The following is an 18,064-nucleotide window of genomic DNA, read 5'->3' as shown; positions in this document are numbered from 1 at the left end:
AAAGATGGATTTATGAACCATTCCATGATTATTATTTAAGTGACGACATACAACAATATATTTATGTGTGATAATTTTGTGAAGAGAGTTGTTTTTTCTTTAGACTTATTGTTTTTGTTGTTATTTTTGATGGGTAAACATATTGTAAGGTGAATTAGTTACTACATTACATGGTGTATCTTTAATGAAAAGATATATATATTTTTTAGTTGTATAATTAAAAAGAAATAAAAACTGTTGACAGAGAAAGAAAGAGAAAAAAGAAATTGAGCACCTTCAATTGAAAAAAAAATAATAATGTTGACATGTCTATGGTGAAATTAATACATTATTTAGAAAAAAAAAAAACATTCATGAAAAAAACAAACTTTGGAAGTTGTTTTAATTAAGTTTGAATGGAAAGTGAATTAGATAAATATTTATATTTAGGTAGATACCAATGAAAATGACATATACTGAGCAAATAAAACAATATACAATTCAAAACAGAAACTTATGTGTACTGATTTATGTGTGAAAAAAATAAATAAGGTCTATTGAGTACATGTGCTACGACAAACGTATTATTAATAAAGATATTGATTTAATACAAACATTATTTTATGAGTACACACAATACAGTACTCAGAACAGTATTCTGCATCGAGTTAATACATTGAACTGCATATTCCAAACTTTATGTACATAGAACAGATTAATTTGTACTCATTATTTATGTACATATTTACTATCAGCTTACAGTCTTTTTGTACTGGTCAAAAATTTGTATGTATAGAGACTAGTTTTCAATAAATACAATATTTTTATTTATTGAGTACAAACTTTTATCTACTACAAACAACATTTATGTACTGTTTAAGTTAACATGTTCTTATTGAGTTCTAATTAATTCGCGGAATGAAACCTTTTACAATAATTTATTTATTTTAGAAAGTTATGTTTTAAAGGTTTATACTAAAAAAAATATTAGCTTTAACTGAATACTTAAGTACTGTGAGTGTACTATGTACACTAAACTAGAATCATTACATAACATTTTTATAAAAAAAAGTACTTCAAATAAATATTTATGTAGAATCACAGGCATTCTCTAACCTGTTAATGTTAAGTCCGATTGGTTACTCGACTTATATTTTTCTATCATTTTTGAACTTGCTTAATGCCACGGTACTGACATTGCATAAAAAATAGTAAATACAATGTACAAAACGTGGATCGATAAATGCATACTTTACAATTTTTTTTTATTTTTTATGCATATCACCCATTATTACAAATTACTCATAACTTATAATTTAATTCAAAAGTTTTGACGATATTTTAACAAAAGCATTTTTTTTGTATACAAAACTTTTAAAGCAGGGTTGTAAAAAGATATCAATAAAAAAAATGTATTTAAATGTATTTAAAAAACATGTTTATACTGCAAATTAATAAATTTTCAAAATAAAATATATTTTTTTGCAACTGAAAACAATTTCCATTAAAAAAAGTAGCTATTTATTACAACTAAAAACATTTTGCAAAAAAAAATTTTATTGCAAATGAAAAATTTTTGGCATTGCAAAAAAAAAAATCAGTACAAAATTAATGTGTGCCTTAAATATTTTTTTTAATATTCGTGGAATATTAAAAAATATTTAATGCACACACTTTGTAATAACTTTTTTTTTCAATGCATAAAATTTTTCATTTGCAATAAAATTTTGTTTAATGCAAAATAATTTTAGTTGTTATAAATATTTTTTTTATTGCAATTTTTTTTATTTGCAGTACCTAAATATTTTTAATAATTTGTAATGGAAAACAAATGCATTAAAAAATGATTTTTTATATGGATCAGTCTTGTCTCACTTTTAATTTCCTTTTACATTTATTGCTACAAAAATTGTTTATTGATACAAGGTCATTTAATTTAATAAATGTTTTCGTATAAAAACCATGCTGTTCTCTTTGATCTTTTATTAGTCGATCAAAATACATGATGTTTACAATTAATATGTTTAAACCTAATTTTTCCTAATTTACCTTCACACATCATAAATATAAAAAGAATGCGGTCACAAGAAAAAAACTCCTCATCATCAAAATAAGCAGTTTTTAAATGTAAAAGTTTTCAAAAACAACAAAGTGTTGACATTAAAAGAATTTTATTTATGCGTTGTCTTACACAAACAACCCATCACACAAAAGGTCAAATAGATTAATCTTTACGAAAATTGTTTTATATCTGCTTTTTTATTTTTCTCTCTCTCTGACAAATGTTTTTTTCGAGACGCGTTTATTTTAATACCATGCATCATCTGGTTCGATATGGGTTGTTTGGAAAATTGCCGGAAATTTTAAATTGAAAAATATATTCTCTTTTCTTTTTCTTAAGTCAATATACCAACTCGTTACTCATAAAGAATTCTCTTTAAATTTGCTACGATTCATCTTCTTCGTCAGCGTCAATATACTGCCATTATAATTAATTTAAACGATGAAATCAGCAGCAGACAAAATTTGTGTATATATTTTTTCGTTGTTTTTTTTTTTTGCTCGCAAAACATTTTGCAGATGCGTGATGTTGTTGAGTGAAGAAACCAAAACACTGTGGGGTAGATGATTTCGACAAATGAAAAAAACAAAACTTTGGTATTGGTTTACATTACATAGACACGTTTAAAATACTAGCGTTTGAAATTTTGTCGAAAAATTTTAAAGTTCTGAGTATGTCTGGTTAAAAAAGTCACATTTTTTCATATTTTTTATGTATGTTCCCTCATAACTTCTACGCTACTTATCCTAATGTAATAAAAAGGGTATTCTTTAGAAGCATCTTGCTCCTCCACTGGCTATAGGCTATGTGACGTAACACGAAATTGTATATGGCTCCCTTTAGATTCAAAAGTTATGAACTAGGAAAGCACAATTTCAAAATTTTAAAATATATTACAGTTAAAAAATGTTTTAAAAAGTTTAATTTGGTAAGGGTTAGTATAAGTATCCCTGATCTACCCCACTGTGAAAAAAAATTCTAATTGAAAACGCTCTCAATAGTCGCATAGTCGAAAAGACAAATGTTTATGCATAGTTCAATTTTAGAACAATTTTTTTGTTTATGCTAACTCTGGCATAGTGATTTTTTATGAGTGTTTTTATTGCAAACATTTGACTAGCTCATAATTTTAAGACTCAAAATGTGTTCATTCTTTAAATTTGTTTATTTGAAAAATTTATAATGGCTTTTGACTTTCATTTCTTAAGAGACAAAACTCTATCATAGACAATATGAAAATTCAAATAAAACTTAAGGCAGATCAGGTGCAGCCACATTTTTGTCTATTATGCGTTTTTTTTCAAAAATTTCCATAAATTATCTCAATTTAACTTTTATTAAAAAGCACTTGTTTTTTTCTTCTTGTAATTTTCAAACAAAATTACATCTTTTGTGCGAGTAACTTAAATAAATTTGAATGAGATTTTTTCACTCAATTATTATTATTATAGTGTGTAGATATACTTTTGTAGCTTTAATGGATATTCAAGGGCACAATATTTATCTCACAGCACAATTCACTTAAGCTTTTCAGTTGTTATAAATTGTAAATGTATGGGTGAGGCCTCTCAGTATAATGTTATACAACACTTCTATTATAATGCATTTTAGTTGAAGGAATATGTCATTTTCAAAAAAAAAATAATAAATAGTATTAATAGTTTGTTGTGCATTTACTCCAGTCAAAGCGTCATTTGACCTTGCGATGAGAGGCACTGTCTGTTTTTATTTCATGGATCGATGGGGGTATATTTAAAAGGCTTAAACCCCATTTCTCACCACCTGATCATTCTTTTTAGCGGAGTTATTCACAAAAATGCATTTTTTGGGATATTTTACTTCTAAGCTAATATCTTTGCTCCAGATTATCGTAGACCAAAAAATAAACATACATTCTCTTCCTTATAATATTTTCTATCGTTGTATGTAATTTCATTGTATTTGAGTGAGTAAATATAAAATGGCAGCCATTTAAAGTCAAATTCTTGTTGTTAAAAAACACATTTTTGTCATTATTTCGAAAAAAGCTTATATTATGATTGACATTTTTCTAACCTATTTTGTAGCCCTGTTCATGTCCTGCATTTTACAGAAAAAATGAGCTCTTTATCACCAAAGATGGCCGAGCTATTAATAAATGAACGCATGCAAAACCGGTGCGAAAACACCCAAAAATATCGTTTTTTGGGAATAACTCGACTTCAGAATGTCCTACGGCAAAAAATAAAGCAATGAATTGTTCGTTACAACATTTTCTATCAATTTAGTGCACAATCTTTTTGTTGAAACAAATAAAAAATAAGTAATATTAAGTCAAAGTCGTTTTTTTGTTTAGCAAACTCTTGCCTTATTATTTTGCAAACGGTGCGAGTATTGGCTATTAAAATAAAATATTATTGTAGTCCTTTAAATTACCTACAATTTAAAAAAAAAATTAGCTCTCTACGACCCACACGAGCCGAGAAATTAATTTTTTAAAAAAGGTCCAAATGACCAACGAAAAAACATAAGACAAATTCTCTTATAACAAGAAACAATGAAAACAACCCTCTCACTGAGAACTAGTATTCGAATCATAAACAAGGGAAATTTTTTTGAATTTTCGTACGGATTAATGCTTTCTTAAAATTATAATAACTCGGCTCCCGTGGGTCGTAGAAAGCTAAATTTTTTTTTTAAATGTAGATAATTTAGAGGACTACAATAATATTTTATTTTCTTAGCCAATATTCGCACCGTTTGCAAAATAATGAGGCAAGAGTTTGCTAAACAAAAAAACGACTTTGACTTAATATTACTTATTTTTTATTTGTTTCAACAAAAAGATTGTGCACTAAATTGATAGAAAATGTTATAACGAACAATTCATTGCTTTATTTTTTGCCGTAGGACATTCTGAAGTCGAGTTATTCCCAAAAAACGATATTTTTGGGTGTTTTCGCACCGGTTTTGCATGCGTTCATTTATCAATAGCTCGGCCATCTTTGGTGATAAAGAGCTCATTTTTTCTGTAAAATGCAGGACATGAACAGGGCTACAAAATAGGTTAGAAAAATGTCAATCATAATATAAGCTTTTTTCAAAATAATGACAAAAATGTGTTTTTTAACAACAAGAATTTGACTTTAAATGGCTGCCATTTTATATTTACTCACTCAAATACAATGAAATTACATACAACGATAGAAAATATTATAAGGAAGAGAATGTATGTTTATTTTTTGGTCTGCGATAATCTGGAGCAAAGATATTAGCTTAGAAGTAAAATATCCCAAAAAATGCATTTTTGTGAATAACTCCGCTAAAAAGAATGATCAGGTGGTGAGAAATTGGGTTTAAGTCTTTTAAATATACCCCCATCGATCCATGAAATAAAAACAGACAGTGCCTCTCATCGCAAGGTGAGGCCCTTTTTTCCTACGCTTTGACTGGAGTAATTAGCTGCAGTCAATTTTTTTTTTGAAAAAATGCCAATCTTTTGTCCTTGAAAATTGGGAAAAGATTAATCATCTTTAACTTAACTGAAAGTCACATCAAGCTTTTTTAAATTATTGTTTTTTACCTGTCAATCAAAGAAGATTTTTCTTTAAGTTTTAAAACTAATGTTTGTTATTTTTACAATTAATTTTTTTAAGACAATTTTTTCAGGAAAAAAATCAAGATAAAATATTTAAAGTCACACCCGAAACATTTGTTTGACACTCCCGTAACAATGAATATTGTGGATATTTGTTTTACTGTTTTATAGAAGTGATTTGACACCATTTCAAATGCAATATTTTGTAAAAAATTGATTTCTAATTTTTAAAGCAGATCTTTTCTAATGTCACACCCATACGGTAACGTCAAACTTATTTTTTTTATTAAAATAAAGCATGATATTATAAAGAACACTATGCATTTTCATCATTATTCAAGTTAATTTTTTTATAATTGATTTTGTTTTTTAGATAGCGTTTAGGAAAATTAAATATCCTGTGTCACACCCGAAACTTTTATATATGAAAACCGTAAAAGTGTTGATATTTTTTCGCTGTTTTATAGTAGTTTGATACTATTACACATACAACATTTTTTAGAAAGCTGATTTTTATCCTCAAAGCTGATGTTTTCTAATTTCACACCCATAACGTCACGGCAAGTTTATTTTTTTAATTAAATTATTATAAATGCATTTCAATCATTATTTATGTTAAATTTAATTGATATACAGGGTGTCCCAAAAGTAATGGATCAAACGAAGTATGCTGATAGGGGACCTTAAGGGTTCTCAGAATTTGGTAACTTGTTCATCCCAAATCCTTACGGTTTTCGATTTAATGCAATTCTTGTGAAATTTTGAAAAATCCCTACTTCGCAACAGTATTTTGCTTCCTGCTGCCATTATTGATTTTTGTTTTTTACAATTCTTTTACTAAAACATTGACAAATAATTAGGAACAATTAATTAATCAAAATATTTTTTATTCCATACACCATTTCGCTGCAAATTAACTAACAGTTTCAAGTTTTATAAAAAATCAATTTTTAACTTTTATTTGAGAGCAACACCGCAAACAAAATTTCTACGGTGTGAGAATGGTTTATTATTTTAAAAAATTGCCCTGTTATTGTAGTTTTCAAAAATGTATAAAATTTTGCAAAGTTGAACTTAGATCGCATAATATTACAATTTGAATTCAACAAAACAGGGTTTTTCAGAACAAAAAACAAGCAAAAATAAACACATTTTCTCGAGCTGTTATTTGTTTATTTTTCTTTGAACAAAAGCCTCTATTTTTGTTTGTATTTTTGCTTTGAAAAACCCTGTTTTGTTGAATTCAAATTGTAATATTTTGCGATCTAACAGCACCTTTGGAAACTTTTATACATTTTTGAAAACTACAATAACTGGGCAACTTTTTGAAATAATAAACCATTCTCACACCGTAGAAATTTTGTTTGCGGTGTTGCTCTCAAATAATAGTTAAAAATTGATTTTTTATAAAACTTGAAACTGTTAGTTAATTTGCAGCGAAATGGTGTATGGAATAAAAAATATTTTGATTAATTAATTGTTCCTAATTATTTGTCAATGTTTTAGTAAAAGAATTGTAAAAAACAAAAATCAATAATGGCAGCAGGAAGCAAAATACTGTTGCGAAGTAGGGATTTTTCAAAATTTCACAAGAATTGCATTAAATCGAAAACCGTAAGGATTTGGGATGAACAAGTTACCAAATTCTGAGAACCCTTAAGGTCCCCTATCAGCATATTTCGTTTGATCCATTACTTTTGGGACACCCTGTATAATAATAGTTAAATGAATCGTTAAAAAAATGAGTACAAATGTCACACCCGTAACGTTATTAAATAAAATACGTTACGTAACGTTATATTAATGCACATTGTTCATCAAAAAAATAACAATCATTATTATTTCCTCCCAGATTTTTTTTTTAGAAATCAGAAAAACATTTTCCCAAATTGAAAAGAATTTTGTTTTAATTCACCACCATTCACTGTCAAAATGGTGAATTACAAAATACAAGACCAAAAGCAAGTTTTTCGTTGTCGCCAGTTCATGTTCACTCTATTAGACATGTACCTAGCCAAATCTACTCCAAATTGAATTGCGTGCAGTTATTTTTGTAGTTTTAATTCATGTTGGCACCCATAAGCGAGAGTTAAAGAAAAAATATAGTCTCAACAAGTGTCATTGCGGATTGCATTGCAATCTCTCGGGTACACGAAAAAAAGTAGTCACCCATATATCTTGCACAAGTGGTATGGCCATTTTGACTTATGGCCTACAGAAATGTAAACCCACCAGTTAAAGAGACCAGATGTTTTTTTTTACAACTCACATCAAAGATCGAAGGAATTCAGGGCTTTTTTTTTATAGAGAGCTTTAATTTTATCTTGTTATGCTTCTGTTACGGTAAAGTAAAGGATTTATAAAAAAATGTTTCCAAACTCTGTCTGTTTACTTCAAGAATGTATCACCACCTTCGATTCGTTTAGTTTATGGCTTTAAACAAAGAATCGACTTTTTTTAAATGGCGCCCAACGCGAGAATATCATTGAATTTAAGAAAATGACGTACTTTTTGGATGCAAATATCAAAAGAAAGAGTAAATTATGAGCTAAAACAAGTGCCACCGAGGTTAACTTTAATTTCCCATGCAAACAACAACTGCAGATGCATGATACAGAAGAAAAAGATTAATCCAAACAGATTAATCTGTGGCTATAATTTCCAAGCCACTTAAAACACTTCCTCCGTTGTTCTATGATTTTACACTTTTGTGTAAAAACAGAAGAAACAAAATAAAAACGAATGTAAAATTACCTTTAATGGTTATGACTTGACGGAAGAGCCCAAGCGTTAGATTTTTTTTCTTCTTGTGAAGTGAATCTCCTCCAAACCATCGAGCCAGCCTAGTTAATTGTAATTGTTTTTATCTATATAATTATAAAGGCTAATTTGCATGGAATATCTTAGCCAAAGAATCATTTATAACTCGATTTTAAGTTAAGGTCATCGTTCTGGCACTGCCTTCTCAATGACCCCTTGAGGCTAGCGATAGAAAAGTCCCAAAATTGTAAATCTTTTTCTTCTTGGCAATGTTTCAATGTAAGTTGAAAAGATAAACAAAAGAATATAGTTCTTTGTAACTATGATATGATTCACAGCGATTTCGGTGTCAAAGTCATTAGTTAATTGGGCTTGGACATCGCACTTTTATAGTGTAGGTGTAGGGCAACAAGATAGGATGAAATTGAGGAGGTTATTTTTTTAATGATAAGAGGTGAGCAAAAATTATGATGAAGGTTAATCGACTGCAAGGTGTGTCATTGTTTCCAGATGTTTTAATAACGTCACCTTGTGAAATCGGTTAGGTAAGGCAAGTTTAATCTAACATAAAAAATCATCAAAGTTAATTTGAAATTTTTGGACAGAAGTCAATGTTGAAAAGAACCAAACCACCACTGACTTTTAAATTGCATTAAAACTAGGGTTGGTTAGTTAAAAAGTGTAGAGAAAATTTCGGAACCTTTTCTTTTTTTTTTGAGGACTTATAATTCACAACCAGTTTCGAACAAAATGTTCATTGGTGATAAATCTAGTTCTGTCTGATTAAGAAAAGGTTTTGTACTTTTTATGAACCAAAAAATTCTTCATAACGGAAGAGGACTCAACGGAGAAAAAATCTTAATTTTTTGAACTGAAAAGACCTCATTGAAGATGCGAATTTATGAAACAAAAAATTCTTTATAATGTAAGAGGACTCAACGAAAAACAAAATCAAAACTTAAGACCTCATTGAAAATGCGAATTTATGAGCCTAAAAGTTCTTCATAATGTATGAAGACCCCGCGAAGAAAATTTCATGACTTAAGACCTCATTAAAGATGCGAATTTATGAACCAAACATTCTTCATAATGTAAGAGGGCAAAACGAAGAAAAAATCATGACTTAAGACCTAATTGAGGATGCGAATTTATGAACCAATAAATTCTTTATAATGTAAGAGAACCCAACGAAGAAAAAATCTTGACTTAAGACCTCATTGAAGATGCGAGTTTATGAACCAAAAACTTCTTCATAATGTAAGAGGACTAAACGAAAAACAAAATCAAGACTTAAGACCTCATTGAAGATGCGAAATTATGAGCCTAAAAGTTCTTCATAATGTATGAAGACCCCGCGAAGAAAATTTCATGACTTAAGACCTCATTAAAGATGCGAATTTATGAACCAAACATTCTTCATAATGTAAGAGGGCAAAACGAAGAAAAAATCATGACTTAAGACCTAATTGAGGATGCGAATTTATGAACCAATAAATTCTTCATAATGTAAGAGAACCCAACGAAGAAAAAATCTTGACTTAAGACCTCATTGAAGATGCGACTTTATGAACCAAAAAATTCTTCATAATGTAAGAGGACCTCACGAAGAAAAAATATTGACTTAAGACCTCATGAAGATGCGACTTTATGAACCAAAAAATTCTTTATAATGTAAGAGGACACAACGAAAAACAAAATCAAGACTTAAGACCTCATTGAAGATGCGAATTTATGAACCAAATAAATCTTCATAATGTAAGAGGACCCCACGAAGAAAAAATCATGACTTTAGACCTCATTGAAGATGCGAATTTATGAACGAAATAAATCTTCATAATGTAAGAGGACCCCACGAAGAAAAAATCTTGACTTAAGACCGCATTGAAGATGCGAATTTATGAACCAAAAAATTCTTCATAATGTAAGAGAACCCAATGAAGAAAAAATCATGACTTAAGACCTCATTGAAGATGCGAATTTATGAACTAAAAAATTCTTCATAATGTAGTAGGACCCAACGAAGAAAAAATCATGACTTAAGACCTCATTGAAGATGCGAATTTATGAACTAAAAAATTCTTCATAATGTAGTAGGACCCAACGAAGAAAAAATCATGACTTAAGACCTCATTGAAGATGCGAATTTATGAACCAAAAAATTCTTCATAATGTAAGAGAACCCAATGAAGAAAAAATCATGACTTAAGACCTCATTGAAGATGCGAATTTATGAACTAAAAAATTCTTCATAATGTAGTAGGACCCAACGAAGAAAAAATCATGACTTAAGACCTAATTGAGGATGCGAATTTATGAACCAATAAATTCTTCATAATGTAAGAGAACCCAACGAAGAAAAAATCTTGACTTAAGACCTCATTGAAGATGCGACTTTATGAACCAAAAAATTCTTCATAATGTAAGAGGACCTCACGAAGAAAAAATATTGACTTAAGACCTCATGAAGATGCGACTTTATGGACCAAAAAATTCTTTATAATGTAAGAGGACACAACGAAAAACAAAATCAAGACTTAAGACCTCATTGAAGATGCGAATTTATGAACCAAATAAATCTTCATAATGTAAGAGGACCCCACGAAGAAAAAATCATGACTTTAGACCTCATTGAAGATGCGAATTTATGAACTAAAAAATTCTTCATAATGTAGTAGGACCCAACGAAGAAAAAATCATGACTTAAGACCTCATTGAAAATGCGAATTTATGAACTAAAAAATTCTTCATAATGTAGTAGGACCCAACGAAGAAAAAATCATGACTTAAGACCTCATTGAAGATGCGAATTTATGAACTAAAAAATTTTTCATAATGTAGTAGGACCCAACGAAGAAAAAATCATGACTTAAGACCTCATTGAAGATGCAAATTTATGAAACAAAAAATTCTTCATAATGTAAGAGGACCTAACGAAGAAAAAATCATGACTTAAGACCTCATTGAAGATGCGAATTTATGAAACAAAAAATTCTTTATAATGTAAGAGGACACAACGAAAAACAAAATCAAGACTTAAGACCTCATTGTAGATGCGAATTTATGAGCCTAAAAGTTCTTCATAATGTATGAAGACCCCGCGAAGAAAATTTCATGACTTAAGACCTCATTAAAGATGCGAATTTATGAACCAAACATTCTTCATAATGTAAGAGGGCAAAACGAAGAAAAAATCATGACTTAAGACCTAATTGAGGATGCGAATTTATGAACCAATAAATTCTTCATAATGTAAGAGAACCCAACGAAGAAAAAATCTTGACTTAACTTTATGAACCAAAAAATTCTTCATAATGTAAGAGGACCTCACGAAGAAAAAATATTGACTTAAGACCTCATGAAGATGCGACTTTATGAACCAAAAAATTCTTCATAATGTAGGAGGACCCAACGAAGAAAAAATCATGACTTAAGACCTCATTGAAGATGCGAATTTATGAACTAAAAAATTCTTCATAATGTAGTAGGACCCAACGAAGAAAAAATCATGACTTAAGACCTCATTGAAGATGCGATTTTATGAACTAAAAAATTCTTCATAATGTAGTAAGACCCAACGAAGAAAAAATCATGACTTAAGACCTCATTGAAGATGCAAATTTATGAACTAAAAAATTCTTCATAATTTAAGAGGACCCAACGAAGAAAAAATCATGACTTAAGACCTCATTGAGAATGCGAATTTATGAACCAAAAAATTATTCATAATGTAAGAGGAGCCAACAAAGAAATATTCTTAATTTTTTGAACTGTTAAAACCTCATTGAGGATGCGATTTTTTAAATCTTATCGGAGTCTAATATCAGTTTGCTAAGGCTTCTCGAAACAAATATTCAAAATTTTTAAAATGCTGTTAATAAAATTACACATAACTTCTAAAAAAAAAAATTGCTTCTGAGAAAAGCTCTATAGAAGCTTTATAGGAGCTATAATTTGGAAGATTTCTATTTTTTTAAATTTTTGTTGTTTGGTTAGTTGGATGAGGTTCGGATAGGTACTTCACGAGCTTAATTGAATAAAAAGGGCTTGCGGAGCTTTCTAAACAACGACTTTAAAACTTTGTTTGATAGCGAAACGAGAGCAAATTAACTCTTTCTATAATTTTTAACTTTTTAAACGAAAAATTCTTCGACGGATAGTCGGTCCTCATTCGAAGAGCCAAACTGATGAAAAAATACAACAATGAACTCTCAAAGCTTTAAAAAGATGTGAATGAAGTCGATTAGTCGAAAAAGGTAAAACACGCAGACTTCATTGCCAAGCCTTCACTTCCTTCTTTCATTGGCAATTTAAAAAAAAAAAATCAAATCTCCTATCTAAAAACCATTTCATAAAAGTAATCATAACTTTTCGATTTAATAACAATTTCCAAACATTCCCTCATCATTTTATAATAATGCAACAAGACACGAACATTAGCTGCAACTGAGCGCAAGAGGATACCAATCCACCTCGTTAAAGAAAAAAAAAAAAAAAGAAAAACTTTTCGTGTAGCCATTGAGTAGCCACCCACCGTAAACTTACTTGCAAACCAAACTCGCATTCAACATGGTTAACATCAGTTTTTTATGATCTATTAAAAAACCCTTGAATATTTTTTCTTATCAGCCGTGAACGTTGTTTTGGAAGAATAACCATCATCCAGTCAGTCTTTGAAATAAAACACAAATCGGAACTTGTTGAAAACTAGAATGTTTCTTTTTTAATTCTACATAAAGTATAACGTACTTTCTTACAATAAACCCCTCTTTTTAACCCCTTTAAGACAACGACGACAAAGATGCTCAACGAAGCATTTCTCCATTCTTCTACAGAAGAAGCAAAAGCAGTTTAAAGTCGGGGCAAGAGAATCATAAAATCAGAACCAGAACATGATTCTATCGCCTCAAAATGAACAGAAAAAAAAAACCTAGACACATCTTAGAGTTTGCCTTCCCTTGGACAGACGAGTCATTTTCCACTTTGATGAATCCACTCACTGCACTTACGTTGAATATTCTCTCAAAGTGCTGGTATCCCATCACTCAGCGTGCAATGAACAACAAGAAATTAAAAAAAAAAAAAAAAATAAAGAAGAAGATCATGACTTCTGGGGGCAAATCGGTTTCGTTTCTGGTTCATTTGATGGCTTTTTGTTTAGTTGTTATAGGTTTTTTTAAGGTTCTTATGTTCTGTGCTCGCTCGAGTGCAAATGTACTTAAACTCTTTCCCTTCTTCTCCCTACAAACTAAAAAGATACACAAAAAACACAAGTAATATTCCAGAACTAGATGCAATTTTCTGATTTGAGAAAATCTACCTAATATAATTATTGTTGTGTAGAGAGCTCTCATTGCTATAATTTCCTGTGGGTCTTCTGCTTGCTTCTTGGGTCTCGTCTTCGTTTTATATTTATTTGTCGATTAAAAAAAAGACCATTGCAAAATAGGGGCGGCATGTTGGAGCAATTTGGCTTGTCTTTGTTTGAAGTGGTTCTAGAGTATTTTTTAGCGTAGCCGCGTGAGATATGGAAATAAGGAAGACATTTGGAAGAAGTATAAACACTTAAAGATAGAGGAAGCTTATAAAGTGTATCAAGTGTTTATATTATCAAGGAGTTATTATTCTTTAGAGGATGTATGGTTCTAGGTAGAAGAGAATTTTTGAAAACATCTGCTGTTCATATGTTTGATTGGTTGAGCTAAGAGTTCTTTGAAGTGAAACAAAGAACAACATTGAGGTCTTATTTAAAATTCTTATTTAGTACTTTGGTCTTTAGGAAATGAAAATTATCGTAAGTTTGGATAATTGGTTTTGTTGAATGATTTGATTTAAGTGTTTTGATATTAAATGTTTTTTTTTTTTGTAGAGGATACTTGACCACTTATTTCCTTGCTTTTATAAGAATTATAGGAACAAAATTTTAGTATACATAACTTTATCTCAAAACAATTTTAATTTAGTAGCAAGAAAAATAAAATGCACGACTTATTGTTCAAAGTACATAAACATTAGTTAACCGTTGGAAAATATGAAAAAAAAAATTATTTAAAACAAAATTTTTACACAAAATCATTAAGACCCATTTGCTGAAACGAAACTTTAATATTTAAGTAGAACATAAAATCTTATTCCATGAAAACAGCGGAAACTATTGCCATATTTACACTATACGAATTTTTTTTAGAAAAGTAAAAATGAATTTTTGTTTTCGAGAAAAATTCAATAATATTTATTGCTAATAAAAATATTTTCGCATTAAAAAAAATTGCATTAAAAAATTTTTTATTGTAACTGAAAAATATTTGCATGAAAAAAAAATATTTAGGTATTGCAAATAAAAGAAATTGCATAAAAAATAAAATGCACGACTGGGGTCGCACGTACTTGCTCTTATAAAAGTAGATCTTATCTTAAAGCTTTTTATAAAAAAAAATGAGGCAAAATTATAATTAGATTTAATTAAACCATTTCCCATAATGTAAAAAAGTACATAAAATCTGTTTTTATAATTAATAAAACACCGTTTTTAAAGGTTGTGATAAAAAAAAGAAGTATGCCATCTGATTTCTTGTATGAAAAAGAATTTTGAGAAAAAAAATGTTGAAATCGTTAGAGCGGTTTTTTTTTTAAATTTAATTTTTTATATATACAAATTTTCTAACATTTAAAAAAAACTTGGTATGCCATTTTGAAGAAATAATTAATTTTGTCTTAAAAATAAAATTTCGAGACATTTCAAAAACCTGTTTTCAAAAAATTGATTTTTCAAAAAAAAAAAATTGAAACATTAAAAAAAAAAAACAAAAATATATTTTTTAAAAATTTTCTAACATTTTAATATTACGGTTAATTAAACGCTTTTTTATAAAAAATTTCGTTGAAATCGGGTTAGTCTTGTAAGAGATATTTTGAAATCAAAAAAACGGTTCTATGGCAGGTACCGTTAGTAACCTTCCAAAAAAATATTTTTTTTTAAATCAAAAGTTGAGTCTTGTTTGAAAAATTATACACAAATTTTTTTATCAAAATCGTCAGGACGAATATAAAAAAAAATATACTTAACGGACACATTTTGCATTGATTCTTTTTTTTTCAAAGCAGAAAATTTTGTATTTCCAATCGAATTTTTTAATCCAAAATATTTGTATTTCATATAAAAATTTTAATTTTCAATGAAAAAATTTTTCAGTTGTAATTACATTTTTTTTTATGGAAGTTTTTTTTCAGTTTCAATAAATATTGTTTTAAATTTCAAAAGCTTTTTTTTATTTGATATTTTACAACCCTGAAGTGAGATATAAAAAGCGATATAAAAATAAAAAAAAAAAAAAATTGGAAATAACAAAAAATCATCTGTACTAAACGTCAAGAAAATCCCTCCACTTTTTTTTAACTTCTCCATCATCGTAATGTTAGTTTTGTGTAAAACCTCAAATTTTTTTTGACACGAAACCAATACTTGAACTAGCTAGTAAAAAGCAAGTGGACTAGTTCACAACCCTCCATTTCTTTTTCTCTACTTATTTTGTTTAAATTCGCCTATAGACGAAAATGTTACACATACACCATAGTGACTCAGCTTTAAATTCGTTGCTTTCACCAGTAAATTTTTTCTTGAAACCCATTTTATCCTCAAAACAAAAACATATTAACTTTCATATTAAACGAATAATTAAGAACAAACACATATCCATTAAGTATGTTAAGAATTTTGTTAAAAGTGGGTCTAAAGGAAGTGATGATTTTCATCACCCACCCAATTAGATTTATGTATCTTCAAAATTTATTTCATACAAAATACGAATTAACAACTTAAAACACCGGAAACTATTGTGATCTGATAACAAAAATGTACGACTAAATAGTTTCATGTAGGTGGAGTGTTTTTTTTTCGTTTACAACAACAAAATACTTTTTACTATTCGTGACTTTTCTTTAAAATGAAGTTTAGCCCAACAAAAAAGAATCAACATTTAAGAGATATGGTGTTTCTTCTTAGAAAAAAGTATATAAACGTCAGGAAACAAACTGTAAACTTCGTAAAAACGTTTGCATTAATTAACTAATATGATGAACGACTATTAAACGTCTTCCTATTTTGCATATTTTACACACTAGTTTATTGGTTGGGTTTTTATTTTTTGTTATCTTTTTTTTTTTTTTGGTAGATTTTTCTTCATTGTGAAAAACTTTTACTTTCATTTGCATAAGCCATATCAAATGCCAAAAAGAAAATACACATAAAATGAATACAAATAAATTTTGAGTTTTCTTACAATAAATTTGTAACAGTAAAAAAGAAGAGAAAAATATTGTTTGGCTTTTTTTTATTTGCTGTCGTTTGTTCTACGTGACATTGTTTATTTTTTTATAGTTTTCTTTAAAAAATGAAAATTAACACCAAAATAAAGTTAATCTCTTACGTGAGAAAATAATGCATCGTAGTTTTTTTTTTTTAATTCAATTACAATAAATTTTAAATATATTTTTTTTAAATAATGTTGTAAAGTCACGGTGTGTGATTTCTTATGAAAAAAAATTAATAACAATAAGCTTAAGGTTGAATTAAGATGTCTATGAAAAAAGAAAATATAGGTCAAAGTCTGGAGTAAAAATAAATCATGCCAACTTGACATGCGACATTTATATTTTTATATTTCAATATAGCATGACGAAAAAACATTCATGGTCATTTGGTCATATTTAGAAGCTTGTGTCTAAATTAAGCAATTAATTTATCAATACTTTTGTAATAGTTGGAAGTGAAATTATTTATTTTTACCAAACTTTGTTGTCATTTTAAAATATTTTTTATTTCTTAATTTAAATATTGGGATCTTCAAACCCAAGTCTAAATTATAAATTAAGCATAATCCGTATTAACCTTTGCTAGCGAAATAATTAAATACAAAAGGATAAGATACGAACATTCTGAAAGTTTCAAGGCAGAAATAAATTAAATGAAATTTTACGTGTTTTTTTTTTGCGTAGGTTGTAAAATCCTAGAGTGTATGAAAACCTGAATGTAATAGTGGATCACTGTGGCGTATGTGTAACATATTAATGTGTAGAACAATGCAGTCATAAAAAAATGCGAAGTAGCATTGAAACATTGCACTACGAATATAAGAATTGTAAGGAATTCTAAAAAAGTGGGTTTTGCAATTCTGTTTGTGTAAGTTTGCAAATTAAAAAAATACTTTTTTTCTAAAAATTTATTTTATACCAAAACTTCAAGACTTGGTACAAGCATGAAACTCTTCATAAACGTTTTTTTAAATATAATAAAATTTAGAAGAAATTTTTGTTTTATAAAAAAAATACTTATTTTCTAAAAATTTGTCTTATACCAAAATTTAATTTTTTCTTTGTAAAATCAATTTTTTGAAAACGATTTATTTATATTTTCGAAATTTTAAATTTAGATGTTTTTTCATAAATACTTCAAGATTTTGTTAATTAAAAAATAATAAAGTTCTATTTTGTAATGATTAACAATTTTAAAATTCTATTAGCATGCCCTTAAACGGTAAAAGTTAAAATATTGAAGTTTTTTATGAACAAATTATTATCGAATATTTTTGATTTAATTTTATAAGAAATTTAATAAAACTAAAAATATATACAAAATTTTAAAATTGAAAAAACATCAATTTTTTTATTAAATTTTCGTAAAACAATGAATT

General features: G+C 28.1%; 1 protein-coding gene across 9 annotated transcripts in view; it reads right to left on the bottom strand.

The window, feature by feature from the left end:
• LOC129919842 (rab11 family-interacting protein 3) overlaps positions 1–18,064 on the bottom strand; it is a 161,822-nt gene that overhangs the window by 17,741 nt on the left and 126,017 nt on the right. The window lies entirely within an intron of this gene.

This window comes from Episyrphus balteatus, chromosome 4, assembly GCF_945859705.1.
Source record: "Episyrphus balteatus chromosome 4, idEpiBalt1.1, whole genome shotgun sequence".
In the NCBI taxonomy this organism is placed as follows: domain Eukaryota; kingdom Metazoa; phylum Arthropoda; class Insecta; order Diptera; family Syrphidae; genus Episyrphus; species Episyrphus balteatus.
This window is presented reverse-complemented; position numbering and strand designations above follow the sequence as displayed.